The sequence below is a fragment of the Triticum urartu genome, chromosome 2 (genome assembly GCF_003073215.2).
Source record: "Triticum urartu cultivar G1812 chromosome 2, Tu2.1, whole genome shotgun sequence".
NCBI lineage: Eukaryota > Viridiplantae > Streptophyta > Magnoliopsida > Poales > Poaceae > Triticum > Triticum urartu.
In genome coordinates, this window is record NC_053023.1 from 20401742 (window position 1) to 20410668 (window position 8927).

The 8927-nt window shown below is 43.6% G+C and overlaps 1 long non-coding RNA gene across 1 annotated transcript; it reads right to left on the reverse strand.

Annotated features, from left to right (window-relative positions):
* Window positions 1–5800: 5800 nt before the first annotated feature.
* On the reverse strand, window positions 5801–6895 carry LOC125540736. Its single transcript, XR_007297372.1, has 2 exons — window positions 6596–6895; window positions 5801–6521 (listed from the first exon to the last, which is right to left on the reverse strand). It is a non-coding gene; the product is annotated as an uncharacterized LOC125540736 (long non-coding RNA).
* Between the last annotated feature and the right edge of the window lie 2032 nt (window positions 6896–8927).

Sequence of the window (8927 nt, forward strand, 5' to 3'; positions counted from 1 at the left end):
ATATCTAGTAAAGTACGATTACGACGTTCGGACACACCATTACGCTGTGGTGTTCCGGGTGGCGTGAGTTGCGAAACTATTCCACAATTTTTCAAATGTACACCAAACTCGTAACTCAAATATTCTCCTCCACGATCAGATCGTAGAAATTTTATCTTCTTGTTACGATGATTTTCAACTTCACTATGAAATTCTTTGAACTTTTCAAATGTTTCAGACTTATGTTTCATTAAGTAGATATACCCATATCTGCTTAAGTCATCTGTGAAGGTGAGAAAATAACGATATCCGCCACGAGCCTCAACATTCATCGGACCACATACATCTGTATGTATGATTTCCAACAAATCTATTGCTCTCTCCATAGTACCAGAGAACGGTGTTTTAGTCATCTTGCCCATGAGGCACGGTTCGCAAGTACCAAGTGATTCATAATCAAGTGGTTCCAAAAGTCCATCGGTATGGAGTTTCTTCATGCGCTTTACACCGATATGACCTAAACGGCAGTGCCACAAATAAGTTGCACTATCATTATCAACTCTGCATCTTTTGGCTTCTACATTATGAATATGTGTATCAATACTATCGAGATTCAACAAGAATAGACCACTCTTCAAGGGTGCATGACCATAAAAGATATTACTCATATAAATAGAACAACCATTATTCTCTGATTTAAATGAATAACCGTCTCGCATTAAACAAGATCCAGATATAATGTTCATGCTCAACGCTGGCACCAAATAACAATTATTTAGGTCTAATACTAATCCCGAAGGTAGATGTAGAGGTAGCGTGCCGACCGCGATCACATCGACTTTGGAACCGTTTCCCACGCGCATCGTCACCTCGTCCTTAGACAATCTTCGCTCAATCCGTAGTCCCTGTTTCAAGTTGCAAATATTAGCAACAGAACTAGTATCAAATACCCAGGTGCTACTTCGAGCATTAGTAAGGTACACATCAATAACATGTATATCACATATACCTTTGTTCACCTTGCCATCCTTCTTATCCGCCAAATACTTGGGGCAGTTCCACTTCCAGTGACCAGTCTGCTTGCAGTAGAAGCACTCAGTTTCAGGCTTAGGTCCAGACTTGGGTTTCTTCTCTTGAGCAGCAACTTGCTTGCCGTTCTTCTTGAAGTTCCCCTTCTTCTTCCCTTTGCCCTTTTTCTTGAAACTAGTGGTCTTGTTGACCATCAACACTTGATGCTCCTTTTTTATTTCTACCTCCGCAGCTTTCAGCATTGCGAAGAGCTCGGGAATAGTCTTGTTCATCCCTTGCATATTATAGTTCTTCACGAAGCTCTTGTAGCTTGGTGGCAGTGATTGGAGAATTCTGTCAATGACGCAATCATCTGGAAGATTAACTCCCATCTGAATCAAGTGATTATTATACCCAGACATTTTGAGTATATGCTCACTGACAGAACTGTTCTCCTCCATCTTGCAGCTATAGAACTTATTGGAGACTTCATATCTCTCAATCCGGGCATTTGCTTGAAATATTAATTTCAACTCCTGGAACATCTCATATGCTCCATGACGTTCAAAACGTCGTTGAAGTCCCGATTCTAAGCCGTAAAGCATGGCACATTGAACTATCGAGTAGTCATCAGCTTTGCTTTGCCAGACGTTCATAACATCTGGTGTTGCTCCAGCAGCAGGCCTGGCACCCAGCGGTGCTTCCAGGACGTAATTCTTCTGTGCAGCAATGAGGATAATCCTCAAGTTACGGACCCAGTCCGTGTAATTGCTACCATCATCTTTCAACTTTGCTTTCTCAAGGAACGCATTAAAATTCAACGGAACAACAGCACGAGCCATCTATCTACAATCAAACATAAACAAGCAAGATACTATCAGGTACTAAGTTCATGAAAAATTTAAGTTCAATTAATCAAATTACTTAAGAACTCCCACTTAGATAGACATCCCTCTAATCCTCTAAGTGATCACGTGATCCAAATCAACTAAACCATGTCCGATCATCACGTGAGATGGAGTAGTTTTATTGGTGAACATCACTATGTTGATCATATCTACTATATGATTCACGCTCGACCTTTCGGTCTCCGTGTTCCAAGGCCATATCTGTATATGCTTGGCTCGTCAAGTATAACCTGAGTATTCCGCGTGTGCAACTGTTTTGCACCCGTTGTATTTGAACGTAGAGCCTATCACACCCGATCATCACGTGGTGTCTCAGCACAAAGAACTTTCACAACGGTGCATACTCAGGGAAAACACTTCTTGATAATTAGTGAGAGATCATCTTATAATGCTACCGTCAATCAAAGCAAGATAAGATGCATAAAAGATAAACATCACATGCAATCAATATAAGTGATATGATATGGCCATCATCATCTTGTGCCTGTGATCTCCATCTCCGAAGCACCGTCATGATCACCATCGTCACCGGCGCGACACCTTGATCTCCATCGTAGCATCGTTGTCGTCTCGCCAATCTTATGCTTCCACGACTATCGCTACCGCTTAGTGATAAAGTAAAGCATTACAGCGCGATTGCATTGCATACAATAAAGCGACAACCATATGGCTCCTGCCAGTTGCCGATAACTCGGTTACAAAACATGATCATCTCATACAATAAAATTCAGCATCATGTCTTGACCATATCACATCACAACATACCCTGCAAAAACAAGTTAGACGTCCTCTACTTTGTTGTTGCAAGTTTTACGTGGCTGCTACGGGCTTAAGCAAGAACCAATCTCACCTACGCATCAAAACCACAACGATAGTTTGTCAAGTTGGTGCTGTTTTAACCTTCGCAAGGACCGGGCGTAGCCACACTCGGTTCAGCTAAAGTTGGAGAAACTGTCACCCGCAAGCCACCTATGTGCAAAGCACGTCGGGAGAACCGGTCTCGCGTAAGCGTACGCGTAATGTCGGTCCGGGCCGCTTCATCCAACAATACCGCCGAACCAAAGTATGACATGCTGGTAGGCAGTATGACTTATATCGCCCACAACTCACTTGTGTTCTACTCGTGCATATAACATCAACACATAAAACCTAGGCTCGGATGCCACTGTTGGGAAACGCAGTAATTTCAAAAAAATTCCTACGCACACGCAAGATCATGGTGATGCATAGCAACGAGAGGGGAGAGTGTTGTCTACGTACCCTCGTAGACCGCAACGGAAGCATTGACGCAACGTAGAGGAAGTAGTCGTACGTCTTCCCGATCCGACCGATCCAAGCACCGTTACTCCGGCACCTCCGAGTTCTTAGCACACGTACAGCTAGATGACGCTCCCGGGCTCCGATCCAGCAAAGCTTCGGGGATGAGTTCCGTCAGCACAACGGCGTGGTGACGATGATGATGTTCTACCGACGCAGGGCTTCGCCTAAGCACTACAACGATATGATCGAGGTGGAAAATTGTGGCAGGGGGCACCGCACACGGCTAAGGAACGATCACGTGGATCAACTTGTGTGTCTAGAGGTGCCCCCTGCCCCCGTATATAAAGGATCCAAGGGGAGGGGGTGCGGCCGGCCCTATGGTGGCGCGTAGGAGGAGTCCTACTCCTACCGGGAGTAGGACTCCCCTCCCGTTCCTTGTCCAACTAGGAGAGGTGGAGGGAGAATAGGAAAGGGGGGGCGCCGCCCCTCCCTCCTTGTCCAATTCGGACTAGGGGGAGAGGGGGCGCGCGGCCTGCCCTGGCAGCCCCTTCCTCTTCTCCACATTAGGCCCATGAGGCCCATTAACCCCCCCGGGGGGTTCCGGTAACCCCCCGGTGCTCCGGTTTTATCCGATACTCCTCTGGAACCCTTTCGGTGTCCAAAAATAGTCATCCAATATATCAATCTTTATGTCTCGACCATTTTGAGACTCCTCGTCATGTCCGTGATCACATCCGGGACTCTGAACTAACTTCGGTACATCAAAATGCATAAACTCATAATAACTGTCATCGTAACGTTAAGCGTGCGGACCCTACGGTTCGAGAACAATGCAGACATGACTGAGACACATCTCCGGTCAATAACCAATAGCGGGACCTGGATGCCCATATTGGCTCCTACATATTCTACGAAGATCTTTATCGGTCAGACCGCATAACAACATACGTTGTTCCCTTTGTCATCGGTATGTTACTTGCTCGAGATTCGATCGTCGGTATCCAATACCTAGTTTAATCTCGTTACTGGCAAGTCTCTTTACTCGTTCCGTAATACATCATCTCGCAACTAACTCATTAGTTGCAATGCTTGCAAGGCTTAAGTGATGTGCATTACCAGAGGGCCCAGAGATACCTCTCCGACAATCGGAGTGACAAATCCTAATCTCGAAATACGCCAACCCAACATGTAGCTTTGGAGACACCTGTAGAGCTCCTTTATAATCACCTAGTTACGTTGTGACGTTTGGTAGCACACAAAGTGTTCCTCCGGCAAACGGGAGTTGCATAATCTCATAGTCATAGGAACATGTATAAGTCATGAAGAAAGCAATAGCAACATACTAAACGATCGGGTGCTAAGCTAATGGAATGGGTCATGTCAATCACATCATTCACCTAATGATGTGATCCCGTTAATCAAATAACAACTCATTGTCCATGGTTAGGAAACATAACCATCTTTGATTAACGAGCTAGTCAAGTAGAGGCATACTAGTGACACTTTGTTTGTCTATGTATTCACACATGTATTATGTTTCCGGTTAATACAATTCTAGCATGAATAATAAACATTTATCATGAAATAAGGAAATAAATAATAACTTTATTATTACCTCTAGGGCATATTTCCTTCAATAACTTCATAGTTAGCAATGATTTACTAGTTTATAAGTATGCAAAAGATGCACGGATGTTGTAATAGTAAGAAATCTTACCAGGGTATCTCCATAGTAATTACCGTAGTTCAACACGTGCACTAGTGGCACGTATTGACCATAATGTGGAGGAGTTTTACAATAGATATTGTAATTCTCAAGATCAGTACAAAATCTGACCAGATGAGTTTTCTCCTTATAAGTTAATTCAGAGCCATCGGTGTAGTAGGTTCTGTCTACCATGTTCCGCACATTGTTTGAACAATCAAAATAAGCTGTCAATGGAAATAAGTTGTCAACTATTTTGAAATGAACAATATAAATTAGCTAATAACTATGTTTGAGAAACTCACATAGCGGTAGAATTGGAGGCGTATCAACAAGGACCCAAATGTCCATATTGTCTTGCTCGATGTCAGGATCACCAAGATCCATGGTGACAAGCATACCCTCATCAAAATCATACATCTTGCAAAATGCTTCCCAATTTTTGCAACCAAAATGGGTTATGCTCTCAGAATTATACAGATTTACTTCAAAATCTATATCATGATGGGTCCTTAGGTGAATTTTCTTTGTTTCCATACTTTCATGGTCTTCAAAACCCATCCTCTCCAAGACATAGCGTCTTGCATGGCATGGGATAAGCTAGTCGAATTGTAAAAGATGAAAAGTACACGTTGAAATAGTTGAAGTCGTGCTTAATTACGAAAAAATAACACTTGTCGTCGTTGCATACCGTTTCAACATCGAAGGTCTCCTCCAGCTTAATACTGAAGCGACGATCTTCATCCAGGTGAGGCCTGTCGCACAGACCTCGGTCGTCGTGGCACCAGTCGCACTCCCCCGGGAGATTTTTGTCGTCCGAGTACGACATTTCCTATGTTCATAATTCAAATATTAAACGTCTACAATTAAATATATGTACTAAAAAACCTAAGTTAGATCATTATTATTCATCACGGGTTGACTATCGGTCTGTCGAGTCTTTTCTTGAAAACTCTCAGCTCACGTGGTGTATACATTCGACCATTGGTGATGGTCGCTCCTCCTTTCATCCCCGAGTGCATTACACCAAAATGTCTAGCACACGGGAATGAAGGAGAAGCGACCCCCACAACAATAGTCGGGATTCTTCGTCCTCTCATATATATCTATATCTATACCTACTATTAAAGCAAGGTGATATTTTTGGTTTTGTCCCGCATCTGATTCGTACGGCGTGGCCTTTTTACAGAAAAGACCATTCTATTTTTGCTATTCAACCCACAGTTCTCGGTATGTTTAGAAAAAACGGTTAGAGATTCTTTTTGGGATCGAGCGGCGGCGCTCCCGATCCGATCGGGAGCAGGACGACGACGTCGAGCACATGAAGGACGCGGGCGGCACGCTGCCTGGGCGAGAGAACGAGGAGGAGCAGAGGCGGGGCCGTATGTGTCGGTCGCGCGCACTCGCCCACAGTCAACGCGGACGTAGCGGCCGACCTGCGAGAGCCCCATTCATCCTCCTCGGCTTGGAGAAGGAGAGAGCTGACAGAGAGAGTCGAGGATAAGCATCAACCCCTGCCTGACAGGCACCTCCAGGAGATGGACGACGGGTAGGAGGCGGCGCTCGTGGCGGAGGAGCACGAGGCCGACAGAGAGATTGCCGGAGGCAACGAGCTCCAAGGCGAGGTGTTCTGGTTGTGTTCCTTGTGGCGACTCCCTTCTCTGGAGAAAGCAGAGATTAGAGAGAGAAGAAAGCTGAAAGAGCCCATACGGGCAGCAACAGCGCCGCAACCTACCGACGAACGCGAAGCAGCCACCGGTCGCGGGCGAGACAGCCAGGGAAATCGAAAGAGAGAGATGGGGTCAATGGAACGAACGCCAAAGGAAGAGGGGATCAGGGGCGGGGAGGGAGGAGCTTAGCGCGCGAATCCGAGCTCGATTCTGGCGCCACGGTCAGGCAGAGAGTGATGCTTGGTTCCTTGTGGAGGAAGAAGAGAGAGGGGGAAAGCAGCGCCGTGGGCGTGTGCGTGTGTGGCTGCAGCACGGAGAGAGAGAGAGGGGAAGGAGAGCAGAGCCGCTGATGGATGGATAGAGAGAAGGAAGGAGAAGCAGCTCTGCTAGAGAGGATTTTTGATGTGGATAAGGTCCACATAGAAGCTGCTCGGTGGGGATTTTTGATGCCCTTTTTTTAATGGCTGAACCGACCAGAAGCCACAGGAACTATGCGTGCTAGCTTCGGTTGCACAATTTTCCTTCTAAATGAGCATCGATACAGTTACTTGGAAGTGCAATTGTTTGTTGTTACTGTAATTCATGCCTACCGCATCTTAGGAATACATTATCAGTTACAATAATTTAAAATGAGTGAAATAGTGGAAATAAATGTTTCTCAAGGGAAAAGATATTTGGAGCTCATCGGGACTTGCTGACAATTAAGATACTCAACTCTGGATATGTCACCGACGTCGTTGGTGAGACAGGGAGGAGATGTGGGGGGGGGGGGGGGGGGGGGAGGGGGGGGGGGGGGGGGGGTGGTGAAGAGTAGAGAGAATGTTACAACGGTGCATCTTGAAATTTACCTTTTTTTAAAACAACCCATCTAAAATTTACGTGTGATGGGGAATAGAGAAAAGCTCGCATTTTCTTATGAAGATGATCGCCAAGTTCGAATAGTGCAAAAGAAAAAGAACAAAATATAATCTTGCAAATCAAATAATCAACATTTTCTAAAAAATAATTAACAAAGTAAAATATGTTTGCTTTCGAATATAACAGAAAAATTTTATATAAACAATCCCACTTCAATGCATCACTACACCTTAATGCAAAATAATTACTTTGCAAGTCTTTTGAAAATTCTATGAAAAACGTTTGGATTAGTTATTAAACTCTCAAATAGTATACAACAATTCCACTGTTTGCATATCTTGCTAAAAACAATTACGCCATTCCTCTTCCATCCAATGATAGTGCTAAGCTGAAGGACCGCCATCAAAGGGCATCCTAACGAATTTCTCAACTTTATACTACATGGCATGGACACCAACAATCCTTTTTTAAAAGCACACCAAGCATGTTCTTTTATTTAAGATAAGGAGTGTTTCAAATCTTCTTCCTTTAAAAAATTAACGCTTTTAAATATGTTAACGCTTTTAAAAAAATGCTCAAAATTCTAAAAAAAATTGTTCTAACTTCTTAAAAACCCATTAAAATTGATCAATTTTTTTAGAAAAATCTCTTTAAAAAACATATGTTCAAATAATGTTCATTTTCAAAACACGTTTCAATTCTAATAAAAAGATTAAAATTTTAAAATTGTTTAATTATTTAAAAATAAAGAAATTTTCTGAAAAATGTAATATAAAACAAGTTACTAGACTATTCCATGCACCACTACTATTCCATCAGATGAAGTACGTTAGGGTGGCTCTTCTTTACGTCCACACTTCATACTTCGAAAAGCGATAACAATATAAACTTATTACCGATGTTTATCAGAACTCTATGTAAGAAATGACGCGCACTATCGCATGGAGCAGGTTTTATGATATCTTTCGCCCGTTGCAACGCACGGGAGTTAGGTCCTAACAAATGCCATTAGGATATAAAAAGTGTTGTGTAATGCCACATGAAGCATGTTAAAAGAAAATCGCCCGTTGCAACGCACAGGCATTTGTACTAGTATATATATATATATATATGGTGGAACTCTCCCTCACTGATTCCTCTCTGACATTTGCAACCGTCGGTGATGGTAGCTCCTCCTTTCGTTCCCGAGTGCATTACACCAAATTATCTAACACACAGGAACGAAGGAGAAGCTACCCCCACAACAACAGTCGGGATTCTTTGTCCTCTCATATATGGTGGAGACTTGACAGACTTAAAGTCAACCCGAAATATCGTTTAATTATCTTTCTAAAACCGGTTCGTGGCTGGTCTCACCTCGAGGTCGGAGGGGGTCTGTGACGGGGACGGCGACGGGGATGATGGAAGGGGGCTCCTAGATTTCTGCGAAAACAAAAACCCTATAAGCTATCAACTAATCATATGCATACGCCTTGCATTGTGCTCTCCAATTTTAGCATTCAAAGTAGGAGTAGTTTTCCAATTTGAGCATTCAATAAG